This window comes from Carassius auratus, chromosome 49, assembly GCF_003368295.1.
Source record: "Carassius auratus strain Wakin chromosome 49, ASM336829v1, whole genome shotgun sequence".
NCBI classification, from domain to species: Eukaryota; Metazoa; Chordata; class Actinopteri; order Cypriniformes; family Cyprinidae; genus Carassius; species Carassius auratus.
The window spans coordinates 15699395-15712364 of record NC_039291.1 but is presented as its reverse complement, the minus strand read 5'-3'; the positions used below and the strand labels follow the sequence as shown (position 1 = coordinate 15712364).

General features: G+C 40.3%; 1 protein-coding gene across 1 annotated transcript in view; it reads left to right on the top strand.

Annotated features, from left to right (window-relative positions):
* LOC113066346 (cadherin-7) overlaps nt 1-12970 on the top strand; it is an 88972-nt gene that overhangs the window by 12639 nt on the left and 63363 nt on the right. The window lies entirely within an intron of this gene.

Here is a 12970-nt window from a genome sequence, read left to right as displayed (position 1 = left end):
AAGATGCATTGGAAGCCACTGAATGTCAGGGTCATATTTTTTATCAGTCTGTCAAACAGCAGACTGCCAGTGAAAATGATCTTGAGCTCTCATGAACATAAGAACATGGCAACAGGGAACAATGTCACTAAAAAGAAACATGGAGGCAAAGGCTGCCACATAGCCAAAGGTTCAGATAGCTGATGTCTCAAATCACCTAGAGGAATCTGAAGCTTTACACTCCTGCCCTGAGGACCCTGTCAGAATGGGATTCATGGATTAAACTTCCAGTGTACATTGGAGTGACAGTGTGCCGGAGAAGGTGTCAGAAGCTACGACAGCGAACAGCAGCTCAGTCTGTCTGGATCAGTCACATGACAGACATATACTGAGGGCACATGCACTATCATCCTGCACTGAAGCATAATGGGATGACAGAAACCTCTGTGTGACATTCGATCTGAGGGGATGGAGGCTTCATAAAATCACAATCTCCAAAAAACTTACCTGATGAACAACTCTCAAGTGTTTGTGTTGATGTTTTATAAACGGATATAGAGACAGAGATAGATATGCTGGCAGCTCTTTTGTAGATGTGTTTAATACATTGATATCCCTATCACACTGATAAATGGTTCACTTACGAGGAATACTGAGCAGAGTGCTGTGCTGTGACAGCAGCTAGAGGGAGAGTGGAACCTGCGCCCTGAACACTGCTGGGTGGTGTGGCGTAGCATATATTTAAGTGCCTCCCTGCCTGCACATGTTACATTTCAGTGACCTGGACAAGCTCATCTAAGTTCAGAGATTGGAAGGATTCAAAGATCCATCCAATTAAGTGATGGCATCATGATTAAAGATTTATGAAAACTTTGCAACGGGTTCAGCTCAAGCTTTCTGACACTTCTAGTGTTGATTTTGTAAATTGTACATATTTTCATGTCTGTTGTTTCAGAGAAGTAAGCCATGCATTTCTAGAGATCAGGGCATCAGTGTAACAATAGGCCAATGCAATCACCCCAGGAAATGAGTGAAACACTGATTATGGAAAGGCAAGAATGTCTTCACTTTTTTTTTTTTCACTCTAGTGTTAATCTAACTCCCACATGTATCTATGACATTCTGTATGAATTTTTCCCCCATTTTGGGGAATGCTTTTTTTTTTTTTTTACTGTAACTTATCACATTATTGATTTAGTCCTTAATTAATTCTTTATTTGCATTAAAAAGTATAATTTCTATGTTTTTACTCTGCACAGGCAGCACCGAGTCAATGACAAATTTGAAGAAGCATATTCTCAAGAAATAATATCACACACACACACACACACACACACACAATGTTACCTTTGTATTGCTTCTAGTATACAGCTAACAGAGACCAAACTAGTGATCCTAAGCAAACAAGATTTAGTGACCATGGCAGCTAATGTTTTGCTCTTGTCTGGATGAGGAATATGAAAAAGTGTCATCTCCTGAAATGTGTTAAAAGCTATTATTTATTTTGATTACTGTCAGATGACACTCAGCTGCCTGGAGCACAGAATTGATTACAAACACCAGAGATGCATTTCTCTTAGACAGAAAATGAATAGAAAACTGAGAATGTGATCATTCCCTGGAATGAAGATGGACTAATGAGAGATGACAGAGAGAGAAAGTTATTAGACAGAGTGTCATGTTATTAGTTGCAGAGGCTTTGACTATACCAACACAAAGCCATTCCAGGTGAATGTATGGCACACTATATAGAATCAAATAACACTTCATATTGTTGCAAACATGTCATTGCTGATGGTTAAATACAAGATTGTTACACAAACACACACACATACATATACAGTATTTTAAAAGTTTTTTTTAATGATTTGCTTTATGTAGTAATCAGTTTAAAAGCATCAGTAGTCTTCTGTGCAGCAGTTTTATGACTTTAAGCTCCCAGTTCAGACAGTGTAATATGTTACATTAAGCCCAAATCAATATGGAATGGTACTTCATCTATTCTCTAAGACATTTTCATATTGTTTCCCCCATGTGAATGTCACTGACTTTGACCCATGAGGGTGAAAACAGCCAAACACACTGAATGTAACTTTAATTTTGTGACCGCTTTGGCTCTCAAAAACGGCCTGTTGAAGCAGACTGCATGAGCTCATGTTCACCAAACACTTCCAGTTTTAGCATATTCTGCTTCAAGTGGTTTTTGTTTGTCGTGCAAAATGGAAACAGAATAGCCCAAATCACCTGTTCGTAACACCATTATCCACAAGTTTCTGTCTAGACACATCCTTTCGCTTTTCTACATGGTTAAAGCTTTACATGTTGTGTTTTTCTTTTCATGGTTAATTAATTTTGTAATATACAATCTAAGCAAGTGAACATCTCTGTTACAAACATAACCCTGTGTTACAACCCTTAAAAGGATCTAGGGAATAGGGCACAACACTTAAATTTGTTTTCTACTACCGGGTAAAACCAAACTCCCCAACCTAGCTGGAGGAGGAGGACCCCGGACTAAGCCAACTAACACGAAAAGAAAACACAAAAAAGGAACTGAAATCTTCTGCGTATTCAACACCCTAATTAAGCTACTTAATTAAGTTATTTAGTATAAGAAAACCAAAGAAATACAGAGGCTGGCACACTCATCACCTAGTGTAGTGGTTCTCAATTCCAGTCCTCGCACCCAATCAGATATGAATCAGATATGTTAACAGAGAGACATACAACATGTGGAGAGCTTGGAGGCGAGGACTGGAATTGAAAACCGCACACCTAGTGTATTTAATACTGACACACTACAGCAATGTATGCCGCAACCATAAACTTGTTTAAATAATGACATGGTAGTAGCATTGTTATTTTACACAGAGAAAAGTCACCAAGAGCACATAGCTCAAACAAATACAACTCAGACAAAAACAACATACCCAGAGCACACAAATGTCTCTCCCTTCCAGAGCACGCTGGAGGGATTTTAAAACCAGCAGGGAGGCACCAGATTGGTCCATGAAGAAAGACGCCCTGATGATGGTTATTTTTGTTAACAACGGTTTATTGAAAATTTTAAAATTAGTATTAATACAGAACAATAAAATACTTTTTACAAAGTCTTGAGTAAAGATGGCACAACATTAAAAGCCATAAATGCACAGTTTTTACATAAGATCCATGTATACAAGAAAGGTCCATCGAGATAATGTCCAACAAATACAGAATCAAGGTTTGTCTGTCCATGGTAAATGGTAAATGGACTGCATTTATATAGCGCTTTCAACAGACCACATGGCCATCCAAAGCGCTTTACAATTTGCCTCACATTCACCCATTCACACACACATTCACACACCGACGGCGGTGTCTGCCATACAAGGCGCCATCCAGCTCGTCGGGAGCAGCTGGGGTTAGGTGTCTTGCTCAAGGACACCTCGACACTTGGTCAGGTGGAGCCGGGGATTGAACCACCAACCTTCCGGTTTGTAGACAACCTAGATGAACCACTGAGCCACTGCCGCCCCATCATCCATTGTGTAAGGAGGATTCCAATGGTTGACTAGCAATTTTTTTTTTTGCTGCTCTGAGAGCAGCTAACAGTAAACATCTGTTTCATGGACAAGGTGAGGTCCCAAAAGTAATTCATGAAAAAAAAAAAAAAAAAAAGGCGTTCAAGTGAAACACATCTCAATATCCAACAAATAAGAAGGTCCAAAAAGGTGAGAGAGGGGTCCTAAAGATCCTTGTGACAGCGATTGCACTTAGATGACGACAAATTCATATTTAAAAAAAAAAAAAAAAAACCTTTTCATTGGAGTGAAGTAAACCCTGTTGTCACGGCAGAAGTAAGGACAGGAAGCAGTTGCAAGTACTTGATGTTTATTAAGAGAAGTATTGTCAGACTGGATGGTGGGTGAAGCAGGGACCTCAATGGCAGGACAGACGGGTGAGGAGGTGATTGAGGGTGCTGGTGGTGGTGGTGAGGAATCCGCGTGATGACTGGTAATCCAATAGCGACCAAACAGGAACAAGACACAATGAAGCAGAGCTGGTGGAACACAGACAAGAAGCAAGGAGGAACTCAAACAACGATCTGACAAACAAGAGACGAAAGACAGGGCATTAAGTAGGCTGGTGGAATGAGCTGAGCTGCCGCTGTTTAGATGATCAGCGGTAACACCCACATGAAACAATCAACATGACGTAACATGAGACGAGCAGGAGACGGTGCATTCATGTACCGTGACAGTACCCCTCCTCCTAAGGACGCCCCCTGGCATCCCCAGGCTCCCTTACCTGTCGATTGTAATCGTCGATAAGAGTGATCCAGGATGTCTCTAGCAGGCACCCAACTTCTCTCACCGGACCATAACCCTCCCAGTCCACCAAGTACTGAAATCCACGTCCCCTCTGTCTAGAGTCCAGAATACGATTGACCGAATACGTGGGTTGCCCATCAACGAGTCGCAGCGGGGGAGTGGGGATCGGGGTAGGCAGATTAATCTGAGAAAGAAATACAGGCTTTATTCTAGATACATGAAAGGCGGGATTAATTCTCCTGTACGCTGGAGGAAGTTTGAGGCGGACTGCCACCAGGCTAAATGATCTTGGTGAGAGTGAACGGGCCAATAAATTTGGGAGCCAATTTATTAGAGACGGAACGGCTTTAGCCTTGGTGCGTGCCCCCACTTGGAATAGAATATCGTGGGCTCTAGTCCAAGTGCAGTGACACCTCTGGACAAAAGGCGTGATAGGAGGGGACCGCGACTTCGGATTCCAGACTGGGAAAAATAGGGGGCTTGTAACCTACACTTAAACGGAGATAGGCCTGCAGATGATATTGGTAATGTATTGTGGGGGAACTCCATCATTGACAGTTGTTGGCTCCAGGAGGAAGGATTCTTGGAAACCAAACGTGTTACTGGAATAATTTGAGGAATGTTTCATTTGCATAGAAGTGTTGTCTTACTTAATGCTGTATTGCACCTTTGCGTGAAGTGGAAAATCTCTTTCAGAGCAATCGATGCCAACTAATTCAGCACCTTCACTTGAAACAGCGCTCTTGTAACGTCGGACGTAAAAGGCAGCGTGCTAAGAAGTTTCCTAAGGGACACTTTAGGGAACACACTTAAAAGATATATCTCTTACAAGGGTTGTTTATGTTTCTGAGGTCTTCTTAGCGCGCTAAGAGTGAGCGTTATTGGGGAACCGGGCCCTGTAGTTTTCTAGAAGCGATGGATTTAGAGATGATTTCATCAGCAGTGGGCTTACCCGAACCTGCTAAAATGGTGAGGGAAATTTTCCAGACTGAAGAGAGGAGTTGATAATGTGAATAAGTATAGGTATGACTGAAGAAGTTATCGCTTGAATGAGGTGAGTGGGGATCAGATTAAGTGGGCAAGTAGTAGGATGATTGGACAGGATAAGTTTGGAAACGTCCATCTCTGAGGGTGGAGATTGTGCAATGATCATTGTGAAGTTATCCTCAGTCTGTGGTGTGGAGAACTGGTCACTGATGGTTTTTGTCTTATTTGTGAAGAAAACTGCAAAGTCGTCAGCTGTAATAGTCGATGAAGGAGGTGGAGGTGGATTAAGGAGAAAATGTTTTGAAGAATGTCCAAGTGTCACAATAGTTGTTAATTTTGTTGTGGTAGTAGGATGTTTTATTACTGAAGACATTTGCAGAGAAGGAAGAGAGTGGAGACTGATACACACTGAGGTCAGTAGAGTTTCTTGATATCTGCCATTTCCTCTCAGCAGCCCTGAGTTTAGAGCGATGTTCACGGACATCAGACAGTCATGGGGCAGATGTGGTGGTGCGTGCTGGTCTAGACGACAGTGGGCAAAAGTTGTTCAAGCAAGAGGTTAGAGTGGAGCAAAGAGTGTCCGTAGCACTGTTTGTGTCCAGAGTTGAAAACTGAGAAAGTGAAGGAAGTGAGGATGAACCACAGAAGATAGGCGAGATGGAGAGAGTGAGCATAGGTTCCACTGAAAGGTGACCTGTGTTGGAGTGTGTGCCACTTCAGGAGTAAGTGCTAGGTTAGCAGTAATGAGTAAGTGGTCTGAGGTGTGTAGTGCAGCAACTGAAGAGGTGTCCACGGAGCAATAGCATGTGTAGATGAGGTCCAGTTGGTTGCCTGATTTGTGAGTCTGTGGCTATAGTAGACACTCGCTTGAGATCAAATGAGGTGAGCAGAGCTTTGAAGTCAGTAGCCTGGGCTTTATCTAGGTGAATGTTGAAGTCACCAAGCAGTACCAGAGGAGTACCATCTTCAGGAAAGTTTGATAGGAGCACATCCAACTCCTCCAAGAAGTTTTTGACCTGGGGGATGATAAAGGACCACAAAGTGGATTTTAACGAGGGTGGGTTACAGTAATGGCATGGGATTCAAATGAACCGTTCCCTGTAGGTGATGGTTGATGATCAAGTTTCCATTCTTTTGATATAAGGAGACCAGTACCTCCACCCCTCCCAGACAGACGAGGAGTGTGGGAACAAGTGAAATTAGTGGAGAGGGCTGCGGGAGTGGCAGTGTATTCAGGTTTGATCCAAGTCTCAGTCAGTGCCATGAGGTTGAGACCGGAATGAGCATCAATAGAAGAGATTAAGTCTGCTTTGTTTACAGCAGACTGGCAGTTCCAGAGACCAACTGGAACAGAGAGCGTAGTAGTAGAGGTCAGACCGTAGATTTGTCGGATAGGCCTTCCTTCTACATACATTGCATGCTCTCCGAGTGTTAGTAGAGATCTGAAAGCACATAGTGACTACTAGTGACCGAAATAAGTAGTTGAGAACAAGCTATACAAAGAATAAAAAAGGGGAGAAAAGCAATACTCAAGTGCCTTATCTGTGTTATTGTTTGGTGGAGTCGTACAGGTAAAGTTGATGGTCTTTACACTTTTCACACAAGGAGGCCTCACACGACTGCTGCTGCAGTGAAAACTACAGCTTTTATATTTGCCTGATTACCTGTGATTGAAGTCAGCTGGTCACTCTTCACTATTTAGCAGACAGAAACTGGTAGTGATGGCAAAATGAGGCTTCCTGAACCACTGAGACCTCGCAGCCCATTGCTTCACCAAAAGGTTCATTACTCGAAGCTTCATTCATTATTGCTCACTACTGACACCTAGCTACTGTGCAAAGAAATAGCAGACCAATAACAATACTGAATCAATGACCTGAGCAGACATTTGTCCATTGCCTGGGTATCAAATAAAATATGTTTCTCTTTCTGTCTGAATTTACTTGTGCAGAGACAACTGTCACACACAGTTCATTCATTATTCATAAATTGTTTGGATAGTGACAGTAGGAACAACAAAAGTTAGACTGTGTTGAGTGTAGTTCTTATGGTGGAGGGAGTGTAATAACGCAAATTACAACAGAAAAGTGTGGGGTGGGAAAGGTTAAGAATTGTTTCTGGTGTGTTTTGTGCATTAAACTGTTACTAGTTTTAGTGCAGTGTTGTGCTTATGGGACTATGGATTTAAAGGAACAAACTGCAACACTGGGTGGGTGAAGGAAGGATCACACATTCTTTTTATTGAGGAACAGAATTTTTTCTGTGTTCGGGCTTAGACGATTCCTCCTTTTGGACAGAACCTCTCCAGCCTTCGAAAAGATCCTTTCGCATGGAACAGAGGATACGGGGGGACATAAAAACGTCAGTGTCAGCTGGTATAAATGAGGATGCAGATGTTTATGTTGAGCCCAATATACTAGTGGATCCTCTGATCTTGTGAGATTCAATTCGGATAAATATTGATTTGATTTGATTGATAAAGATTGTTAGTAGTCTCTGCATGCTCGTGCAGTGCTCGATAATGCCTGAGCATGGAGGAGGTGTTATTGTTGTATGTCAGCTCCTTTAGGAACAGCAAACATTTCACCTAGAAACATAAATGAATAGACATGATCTAATTATAATACTCACTATAAGGGCTGTATTATATTTCAAGATAGTAAAACAATAATAATAATAATAATAATAATACACATACCTTATTGTGACCAACCATTTAAAAAAAACTCCCAGACAGAGGAGGATTCCTCTTTCTTGCTGGCTCCATTACAAGGAAAAAGGAAGATGTCACAAAAAGCAAACAAATCCAAAAAGACAATCCAAATCAAAAAGCAGTCCAGTCCAAATCCAAAAAACAAAAACAAATCAATCCAAAAAAATCTAATTAATATAAAAATACTATAATATAATGACTTTAATAATAACAATATACTATAACTAATATAACCTGATATAATCTAATAATATACAGCCCTAACACATATATGACACAATAACGATGACGACACAACTATCTAACTCTAAATCTGACTCGCTGACTCTACTACAACTGATTCATCTACTCCTGACAACACCCACAAGGTGGCGTGAGTTTTGAACCCCCTTTATCCGGAAACGACACTTCACACAAACCGAGGCCTCGTTTGTCATCAGTCACGTGATTTCCATGTTAACAACACAAGCCTCAAATCGCGGCTTCATCTGGCACGCCCCTTTTTTCTCGACACAAGCTCCGAAGCCTTGGTTCAAATGTCACATTACTAGAAACTGGGCAGTCCCGCTATAGGCAAATGCAAAACCAAGGGCCACTTCAAAATTTATTTACCAGGGTAAGACACCGTAATTAAACCAAACTTTCCTAGCAATGACATTCACACAATAGTCTATTGAGAAAATGAGGCAAAACACTTACAAGCTGCTGTTCTTAACTGTTGTTCAACTGTTTCTTCTGAAAAAGGCTTCCCAAAACAGCTAAATAAGTACTTTCACTGGCTTTGGCCATGCCTCACTATTTACCAGACCGAAACTGGGCAGTCCCGCGAACTGCTGTCCTTATCCGTTGCTCGACTGTTTCTGACATACATGGATTGCCAACTGTAAAGGCCACAACAAAACTGTGGCTACAGATGAAATGCACAAATCAACAAAGATGGTAGACTGTCATACATATAAATAGTAGTCTATGCAAGTCTATGCAAACTAGTTTGGCACAACCATTCAGTATAATTGCTTTATCTGAAACATGGATGCATAAGGAAAAAAAAAGAACATTTTTAGTTTGATGGATATGATTTTGTACACATGGACAGAAAACATGAAGCAGGAGGAGTTGTTGGATTCCATTTTAGAACCGGTTCCAAATTTCCAAGAACCAGGTATTCAATAAGACGCGTGCATTTCGATTCTGCTTAACGATTCCTGCATTCGCATTTCAACTTGATCGAAAACTATTAAGTGCAGGAACGGAAAGAATTTGCGCCCTGTTCGTGTGCAGCGCACATGATTCGAAGCACAAGTGTGTGCACCGAGAGCAGCGGTCGGCGGTCGCACTGCGGGTTCCCAGTTTGTGTCCGTTCTCGGACCTTTGAGCCAAAACTGACTTTTAGATTTGTCGACCTATATACAGAAAACTACATCAGTATATCATCATAAACACAGCCATTTTTGTCTTACGTGAAAGTAAACTGATGAGAAAGAAAACACATGTACAGCATTTTGGCTTAAAGGGACAATAGCCTAATAGACGCGCTGCCTGTCATTAATGTTAAACAAAGAACACAAGAAAATTATTCACGAATCATGACTGAATATATTTAATAATATTTAATTGATTAATCTTTATTTTATTCATAAAAAGAAACTATGCACGGTTTTAAAACTTTTAACTAGTTTCTGTACCTGAAATTTTGTTTAGTTGTATTTATGACATTGCTAATTGATTTGTTTGTTCCGATCTTATTACAGATTGTTTACTTGTCTTAAATACTTTAATATTTGAAGTGTATATTAATCAGGGCCCGGTTCCCCGATAACGCTCACTCTTAGCGTGCTAAGAAGACCTCGAAAGATATCTTACCAAAGTTGTTTATGTTCCTAAGTGTGATCCTCAAAGTGTCCCTTAGGAAGCTTCTTAACATGCTGCCTCTTATGTCCAATGTTACAAGAGCGCTGTCCAAAGTGAGGGTGCTGAATTAGTTGGTATCGATTGCTCAACCATGTCTCGACCTTGATGAATCTCTCTGCAGCAAAAAAAAAAAAAAAAAAAAAAAAAAAAAAAGGTAGCGTTGGCCTTCAGGGCTTAAAGCAAAAAAGCGCAGGTCTGAGAAGGACCAGCAGCTCCATAATGAGCTGTCTTGGGAGGCGATTTTTTTTAATATAGCCATGTCCGGCAAAACTTAAGCCCTTTTGACATTTTGCCTAATAAAAAAATAATTTCCACGTCCGGCTCCGTCTTTGATTCAATACGTTCAATTCAATTCAAAAGGACACGTTGGATCCCAACCCTATCTCACGGTGAATTCGTACTAATTCGCACGATTTAACCAAGTGGCTAAATTGTACGAAATCATACGAGCTGGCTCGTACGAAACCGTACGATTTTGTTCATCACATTTAATACACCCCTGTGTAACAGCGAATTCGTGCTAAATCGCACGAATGTATTTAATCGTACTTTATCATACGATTTTGATCATCGCATTCAAGAAGTGTTACCCAGTTCTCGTTGTCACAATATCGCGTTATTTATCAACATGTTTACGCACACGGCACGCCACATCTCGGTGAGTAGGCTGTACCAGACGGTGTTTCGATATAAAGTTCATTATATGTGCTTTATTAATCCATATCGGCTTCTAAATGTTCTCTGAATTGTATTGGAGCTGGCTCGTGCGAAATCGTACGATTGGTTCATCGCATTAACACATCCCAGTGTATCAGCGAATTCATGCTAAATCATACGAATTGTTTAAATCGTACTATATCATACGATTTTGTTCATCGCATTCAAGAAGCGTTACCCAGTTCTCGTTCGCACAAACATTGCGTTATTTATCAGCAGCTTACGCATACGCACGCGGCACGCCACATATATCGGCGAGTATATACCAGGCGGTGTCTTTTTGTTCGAAATAAAGTTCATTATATGTGTTTTATTAATCCAGATCGGCTTCTGAATGTTCTCTGAATTGTATTGTCATCAATATTACATTATTTTGGTTCAAAATAAGTTAAACCCACCAAACACATTATCAATTAGCGTGTGACTGCTAGCATCAGCTTTAACTGAACGTGACAGATCTTCGATCATTTTATTATATTAATATTTTTTTCGAATTAATGGAAGTAGTAACTACCACTGTACTTCCACTGTGGTATTTGTGTTTGGTACACAAATTTTACCATGTTTTTACCGCAGTTAGCCTACTTCTACTGTGGTACTATTTTGTAGTAACGTTAACTTACTTACAGTAACAGCAAACGTTACTTTGCTTTTTTTTATCAGTTTTATTTTATTGCCATATTATTTATTTATTTTAATATACAGTCTTATGATTGTGGGGGATCTCGGGATTTGTTGTAAATAGTTATACACACAAAATGTTTAATAAATAAAGATTCAGAAAATATCCTAAAGTTGGAACTTTTTTTTTTTGTCTTCCAGTTTCTTCACATACATCTCTTACTCCATCTACACACGCTCTACATTAAAACCAACGGCTCTTTTAAGAGCCATCACTTGCTCTCTTACTCTCACACACACACTCTCTCTCTCTCTCACACACACACACACACACTCTCTCTCGCTCTCACACACACTCTCTCGTTCTCACACACACTCTCTCTCTCTCTCTCTCTTACACAATACACACACACATATACTCACCCTCTCTCACTCTCTCTCTTGTACACATTTTCTCTCTTTCTCTCACACACATGGCACCTGGATCCACAACACGCCAGTGTAGTGCTTGCTACAAAGAAATCGGCAGTGCCTCCAAAACCTGCAAGTACTGTGGAATAAACAGGATGTGTTAATGCGATGAACCAATCGTATGATTTCACACGAGCCAGCTCCAATACAATTCAGAGAACATTTGCATTAATAAAGCACATATAATGAACTTTATATCGAAACACCGTCTGGTACAGCCTACTCACCGAGATGTGGCGTGCCGCGTGTGTAAACATGTTGATAAATAACGCGATGTTGTGACAACGAGACCTGGGTAACGCTTCTTGAATGCGATGATCAAAATCGTATGATAAAGTACGATTTAATACATTCGTGCGATTTAGCACGAATTCGCTGTTACACAGGGGTGTATTAAATTCGATGAACAAAATCGTACGATTTCGAACGAGCCAGCTCGTATGATTTCGTACGATTTAGCCACTTGGTTAAATCTTGTGAATTAGTATGAATTCACCGTGAGATAGGGTTGCTCTGCTATAGCTGGTCGCTTACTGGACACAACCATGATTACCCATTTATAGATCTTAGCCATTTAGAGTCAAATTTTTTGCCAGATTTTAATTATCAAAAAAAATTGCCAATTCGCTTTAATTACATTACGAAAAAGCCTAGGCTAATTACCACCATATAAGTTCTGATACCACAAAGTCAACTTCAGAAATACGCCTGTATCCATTGCAAACATAATTTATTAGGAGTCTTAATAAAATATATAAATAAAAATAAAATAATAATAATTGTTGAGCCACAACATTGTCAACATACCATAGTTTGACTTGTACTGCACTGATTTCTAAAGACTGCTTTACAGTAGCGTCTTGAGCTCAAACAACGCTAAGAGAGAGCTTACGAATGGTCTAGAGCAACCTTACGAAAGTGTGACTAACAGAAGATATACTTAGCGTATGAACATTTCGGGAATCTTGCCATAAGGTTAAGAGAGAGGTTAAGGAATAGGTTAAGCACTACTTAGCGATAAGAAAGTTTTGGGGAACCAGGCCCTAGTTGTTTTTGCTATGAAATTTTCTTCTTCTTTTTTTTTTAAGCACAGGCAAAATTCCTCTTGCAGTGTTTTGTAGGCTGCTGATTTTTCCTCCTCATTTTATTCAGCTGCAACAGAATGCTTTGTAAAAAGACAGATTTTTTTTTTATCTTATTGGAATCGAAAATAGGAATCGAAAAGAATCAGAACTGATAAAATTCAAACGATACCCAA